The sequence below is a fragment of the Papaver somniferum genome, chromosome 10 (assembly GCF_003573695.1).
Source record: "Papaver somniferum cultivar HN1 chromosome 10, ASM357369v1, whole genome shotgun sequence".
NCBI classification, from domain to species: Eukaryota; Viridiplantae; Streptophyta; class Magnoliopsida; order Ranunculales; family Papaveraceae; genus Papaver; species Papaver somniferum.
In genome coordinates, this window is record NC_039367.1 from 18,511,200 (window position 1) to 18,517,549 (window position 6,350).

The 6,350-nt window shown below is 40.5% G+C and overlaps 1 pseudogene; it reads right to left on the reverse strand.

The window, feature by feature from the left end:
• Positions 1 to 5,966: 5,966 nt before the first annotated feature.
• Positions 5,967 to 6,066, reverse strand: LOC113319763 (annotated as a pseudogene).
• Between the last annotated feature and the right edge of the window lie 284 nt (positions 6,067 to 6,350).

A 6,350-nucleotide genomic window follows, 5' to 3' on the forward strand; every position in this document is an offset into this window, starting at 1 on the left:
TCGATTAAATCTCGTTCAAAGTTTCCCCAAAATCCAAACAGACCCGATATAGTTAAACTCCCATGTCTTTCCTTCAATCGAGTTATCCAGCCCAATTGGATAGGATCCAACAAGCATACCTTCCATGTTTTAGCATAACAGGCTGGTACTAATCCATTTCCACGTCCAACTTTGTCTAAAACTCCTTAATTATTCTTCCAGGGAACTCCGCATGTATAACTTGTTTTCCTGCTAAATTCATTCTCAAACCGTGAAGAAAGAGGGTGCCCCCCTAATCCATTGTTGGGTGAGAATAGCAAATGGTGGTGAGTAGTAAAGAGGATAGCCCTTATCAATTGGACGCCCCTTAGTAATTGAGTACCCCTTATCCAAAATGGGGGTCCGTATAGTAATTTTCTCCCACGAGCGCAAATACCACTTTTCGAGCCAATTTTCCCGCACAAGCTTATTTCTCCAAAAATACCTACAAAGACATAAAATAACCAAATAAGTACAGAATAGAGCACTAACAATATATACAATTGGGATCAAAATAGACACATACATGCGTCTATCAGTCCTCCAAATGACGAAGGACGCCTTCTTCGAGAAGAGAAAAACACTGTTGAATGGCTTCCTTTGAATGCACTTTTGTTTTCTGAAATTCTTCTGTTTCGTTTTTTTTTTCTGAAAGGAAAATGAAACACCTGGCTTTATGGTTTTGATTTTCTGGATTTTTGGGTTGATAGACAAGTGTTACCTATGAGGGTTTTGTATTATTATTCGGGATGAACTGTTTTAGGATGATGCCGTTTTTGGTTATGATTGTAAGTGACACTAACATCCCAGGGAAGATACGGAACCGTGAACGTTGCATGTCGGTAGATGACATGGGATGAAACATAACATGGCTATCGGTTTTATCATTCTCGTGAAAACTTGAAATAGTAAACCATGTATTTTATCTAGGAAAGACTTACTCGGTTTTTTGGATCTGCTAACGAAAAATGAGTCAGGTGAAAGTCCGAGTTTTGTGAGAAGCACCGCAATTGTGGAAAGTACCCAGTCGTCCCTGAGTTACTTGATAATCGAGTCGTAAATTCCTGGGTAGATCGTTTGCTTTTAACCTCTGGGAAGTCCCCAATCACCCCTTTCCGTGTCATGACTGGTAATCGGTTCGTCTGGTAACTGAGTCGTCGATCCCTGAGCGGATCGTATCGGGCCGTCTGGTAGCTGAGTCGTCGATCCCTGAGCGGATCGTTTGCCTCTACCGTCCTGACGTCTGGGTCGAAGTATGAGATCGAGGATTGAAAATTGGCATTGTAACCGAAAGACCAATCTCCCACTGTGGTCGCCAATTGTTTGAGGGTGAAAACGTTTTCTGCTGATTTTGGTAATTTCGGGTGTGTGGGTGAGAAACGAATTTAAACCCTAAACAATGTACTGCAAGGGAGTACTTTAGATTTGAAAGATCAATCTGTACAAATCTGGCCTAAACCAAGAAATGGTCGTTTCAGACTTGCTTCGGTCACAAAGTGAAGGAGAAGGGTTGGTTTTGGGAAGGGAAGTGAAGAAAGTGTTGAGACCAGAATTGTTGATTCTAGAAGAGTAGTTGTTTCACGACTTGTATCAGAAAGTGGGAAGCTAACAGATGGAAAGCTAGCAAATGTTTTCTGAGTGTTGTATCCTCTTGACTTGAACTTGTTGTTCGGTGGAAATAGGTAATGCCTATTTATACAAGTCGAAGTGAAACGTACTCTGGTCTCATTAAGAAATGGAAAACGGGTGAGTAAATGGGAGGAGGTGGTAACCGGTAACGCTTGGAATAAATGTTTCATAAAAGAAAACGTTTCACCATTACTCCCTGTATTTACTAACCGCCTCATCCTTATGACACTTTCTAATAACGAGCGTAGTGTACGCCGAACGTTGTAAACCGCCAAACCAATACCCAATGAGCATCCCCCAGTTTGTGACATGTGTTGATGTCTCGAGTGTTTTCGTGGAAAACATGTAGCATGTTGTTGTTATCTGGCAAGTTGAGATTGGGAGACTTGTCGGCTCGGTGATGACCTTCAACGGTCGAGATTTTGCATTTTAAGAGGAAGGTAGCCGTTGATTATTGCAAACTTACGTTTAGTAGCCAGTGGCATGAAAGTATGATCAGTATGGCTTTAATATGTCCAGTTTAGGCGCGGCCAAAATTTAGGGTTTTGGCTTTGTTTAGGCGCGACCAAACTAGGGCCAAAGGTTGCCATGCGTTAGCTGGTAACCTTGGACGGATAAGATATGCATCTTAGATGAAAAAGTAGCCGTTGATTGTTGCAGGCCTTCGTTTTGGTAGCCGCATAAGGAAGGCCGGCATGGTATGGCGCGGAAAGGTGGTTGGCATGCCATTGGCACATGTGGCATGGCATGCCTTGGCGCGATTTGGCGTGCCATGCGTTGTTTGGCGACCTTGGAAGGCTAGGATTTGCATCTAGGATGGAAGGATGGTTGTTGATCTTCGCACGCCTTCATTTTGGTAGCCACATGGGTAAGGCCAGCATGGTATGGCGCGGGAAGGTGGTTGGCATGCCATTGGCACATGTGGCATGGCATGCCTTGGCGCGGTTTGGCGTGGCCAAAACTAGGGTTTTGGGACAAAGGTTACCATGCGTTGTTTGGCGACCTTGGACGGCTAGGATTTTCATTTAGGATGGAAGGGTGGTCGTTTATCGTCGCACGCCTTCGTTTATGTAGCCGCATAGGGAAGGCCGGCATGGTGTGGTGCGGCAAGGTGGTTGGCATGCCATTGGCACATGTGGCATGGCATGTGATAGACACATTTTTGTGTCCGATTTGTCTCGATTCTATATATTGTTAGGGCTCATTTTTGTACTTATTATGGTGTTTTATTTATTTGTAGGTATTTTTGGCCAATAAACATTTTTGGAAAAAATTGGCTCGAAAAGTTGTCGGAAAGCACCCGGAGGACATTTGCTATTCGGACTCTCACTTTGGATAAGGGGTAACCTAATTACTAAGGGGCATCCCATTTCCAGGCAGTTGCTAATCGCACCCCTACTCTGGATAAGGGGCAACCATCTTCAACATTTCAAAAACCAGGTTTTGGCGGGAAAATAGGTGCAGTGAAGAACAGTTTTGGCAATCGTGATTTGGAGGAGTTTGAGGTCGATTAAACCTCTGATTTTCATAGGATAGACTCCTTATGGGTCTAGGAATCTGATATGGGTGTTTAAATCGATTAGACTGGGCTCAATCGACGGATTTTTCTCACAACAGAAAATATGGAAAGTCACGTGTGTGACCTGTTTTAGGGAATTTTAGAGAGATTAAAGCGCTGTAAACCTTCCCAAAGATTTGTATCTATCTAAGGAAGAGTTTAGAATAAAAAGGAAAGCTCAGAAACGCGTAGAAATTAAAAACAAGAAATTGCCGCAACTTGGCCGTGAAGAGAAGGAAAGAGATTTTGGAAGATTTGGGAGAGATTTAATCGGTATTTTTGATATAAATAGATGTCTTGGGTCATATAGAAGAGGTGTCGAGAGTTTGGGAACCTAAGGAGAGCCAGAGAAGAAAAATCAGAGCTTTACCAAACTCTGTTTCTGCTGCTGCTGCTGTGAAGAAGAAGAACGCGAAGAACATTGACGCACGGGAAACATTCGCAGAACAGTGTCGTTGTTTAACAGCTGAAGAACATTAAGCTGTTCAGGGCAGTCTATTCTAGGGTCTTAAAATCAGCGACAAAGCAACAGTTTTTCTGTAACAGTTCCATTGTAACAGCTGTTTTGCAACACCAATACACTGTTGCAAACAGTCTGTGTTCACTCTTTTAATCATCTTTTGAGCAACAAACACATATTTTGAGATCATGATTAATATGAGGAGCTAAACCCCATTGCTGAGGCGATAGAGGAAGCTATTTTTCCAACAAAAAGTGGTATATTCTATTTTATCTTTTTATTTGCAATAATTATATGATTATTTGCCTTGAACTATTATTGAATATGATTTTTATTTGAGTGATTGTGATCTATTTTGATGGAGTATGCTTAGTTTTAAGACTTTTGATGCTTCATACTTGGTATTTACAATTATTACTTTTGAAAATCTACTTGTTGCAATATTTTAGAATCAAATTAAACAAGAAAATTGCATAAATATAAGTATTGGTTTAATCACTTTGAACTTGGAAAATAGTGGAATCTTAGCCTCAGTGTTTCTTTTAGTATTGATATCATCTTTGATTGAGTTTGCTATAATTTTTAGTGAGTTTTCTATTTTAATATTAGAATTTAAGTCTAATTAATATCCTTCACAAGTCTGAGAATCGAACCACTTTTACCACTATCTACAAATCACATCAATTTTTGGCGCCGCCGACGCGGACTTGTTTTTAGGGTTTTAGATTTATTTTTTTTATTTTTTTTTATTATTTTTGTCCTTTTTTTGTTTTTGGGTATTTATCTTGTGTCTACAGGTTCTGGATCATAAAGAAAATTGAGCCAAGGAGTTTGGTGATTTCATAAAGACTTGGAGCTAAAGATTAAAGCAAAAAGAACAGAAAAGAAGACAATTTTATTTTAGACAATTTTAGTTTAGGGTTTGTTTATTTTAAAAAAAAAACTGTATTAGGGTTTATTATTTTTGTAATTTTTCTTTATTTTTTTGGACTTTTGGACTTTTGGACTTTGGGACATTATTATTTTTATTACCCTACGGAAGGGTACTTTAAATATAAACTGTTTGCAGAGAAGGAGGACAATTACGATATTGTCTCTGCACCTTGGGTTCGTACACTAGACATCGGAGTCAGTGGCCCGAGTCGACTACAACCGATTCATCCCCCGTCTGGAACGGGAGGTAAGATTCTAAACACTCGCGAATCCCCTGTCAGCGAGTTACTGGACTCCTTCGTATGCATATATGTTGAGGACTGAATACGGACATTTATTTTTCTAGTAAAGGGCAAGGCCTGGCCATACAAGATAAGGGTTCGGATTTCATCACCGTTCTCTTCTTGCCCGCTTTAGGAACACGTAACCTACGCGAACCTAAGCCTAAAATTTTGACTAGAACGAGACCGATAGGGTAACGAGCTTAACAGGAAAGTCATTCGAAAAATATTGGTTACTCTTTTAAGCATACTTCGAAGTTCTTGACGGTTTCTGTAAGTTGAATGCGTGACTGCGCCGCCTTGTAATACCGGTGAGGCCTTGGGTATCAAAGCTCCACCGAGCTTCCCTCGCCTCTATTCAACTTACGTTAACTCGGATTGATTCCAGAGGGGTTTGCTTAAATTGTAACGAATTCCCGTTCGAAGGATTAGAAGCTGGTCTAGAAACAATCTAAGTGGAGCCTTCATGCTTTTTGTTTGCTAGAAATCAATAGGTTTGATTTGGTTGAGTCGGCCTTGATCTGTGTTTGCTTACCCTTCCAATTTAGAAAATTCTATTGTATGCCTGAACGTAAAAGAGACGCACTAGGTAGATTTGTTAAAGAGAAACCTAGTAGTTCGAAGCGTCTCGATTACCTTAATCTAGAAAGTCCGGCTTTTGAAGAGTCTGTTTTTGAACGTTCTTTGACTGAGGAGAGAATCCTGTTGCTCCGATAGCGCCAGAAATGGCAACTTTGAAAGCTTTGTTGAATCCAACTAGGACTACCCGTCCTTCGTGTATTAAGTTAGCTGAAACGGAGGCACCCTATGAACTGAAACCTGGGACCTTACAGATGCTCCCAATTTTTAGGGAAAGAAAATGAAAACCCTTATTACCATGTTAGGGATTTTGAGGAAATTTGTAGTACTCTAAGAATTAGAGGCTTAGATGATGATGCTTTGAAACTTAGGTTATTCCCATTTTCCCTGAAAGATAAGGCCAAGTCGTGGCTGTATAGTTTGGACTCCGAGTCAATTGAGACATATGAACAACTTACATCTGCCTTTTTCAATAAGTTTTTCCCTAGGCACAAAACATCGTCTATTAGGACGCAAATATGCACATTTTCACAACAAGAGGGAGAATCTTTATATAGGTATTTGGAAAGGTTCAATGATTTATTATCCCAGTGTCCTCATCATGGTTTAGAAAAGGTTAGGCTAGTTCAGATCCTTTATGAGGGTTTAGATTATTCCACAACGACCATGGTTGAGTCTCTATGCACTGGTGGATTTGAAAACCAAACTGTTGATGCGGCGATGGAATTTTTTAATGAAATCGCCGAAAAAACCCAGCAATGGGAAAATAGTAGGGCACCCCAGAAAACAATTCTTTTAAGTAGAGGAAACGTTAATAGGGTAGAAGGAGGCTATGAATCAGATGCCAAAATTGCTGCTATAGCAAAAAGGTTAGAAGCCTTAGAAGTGGGCC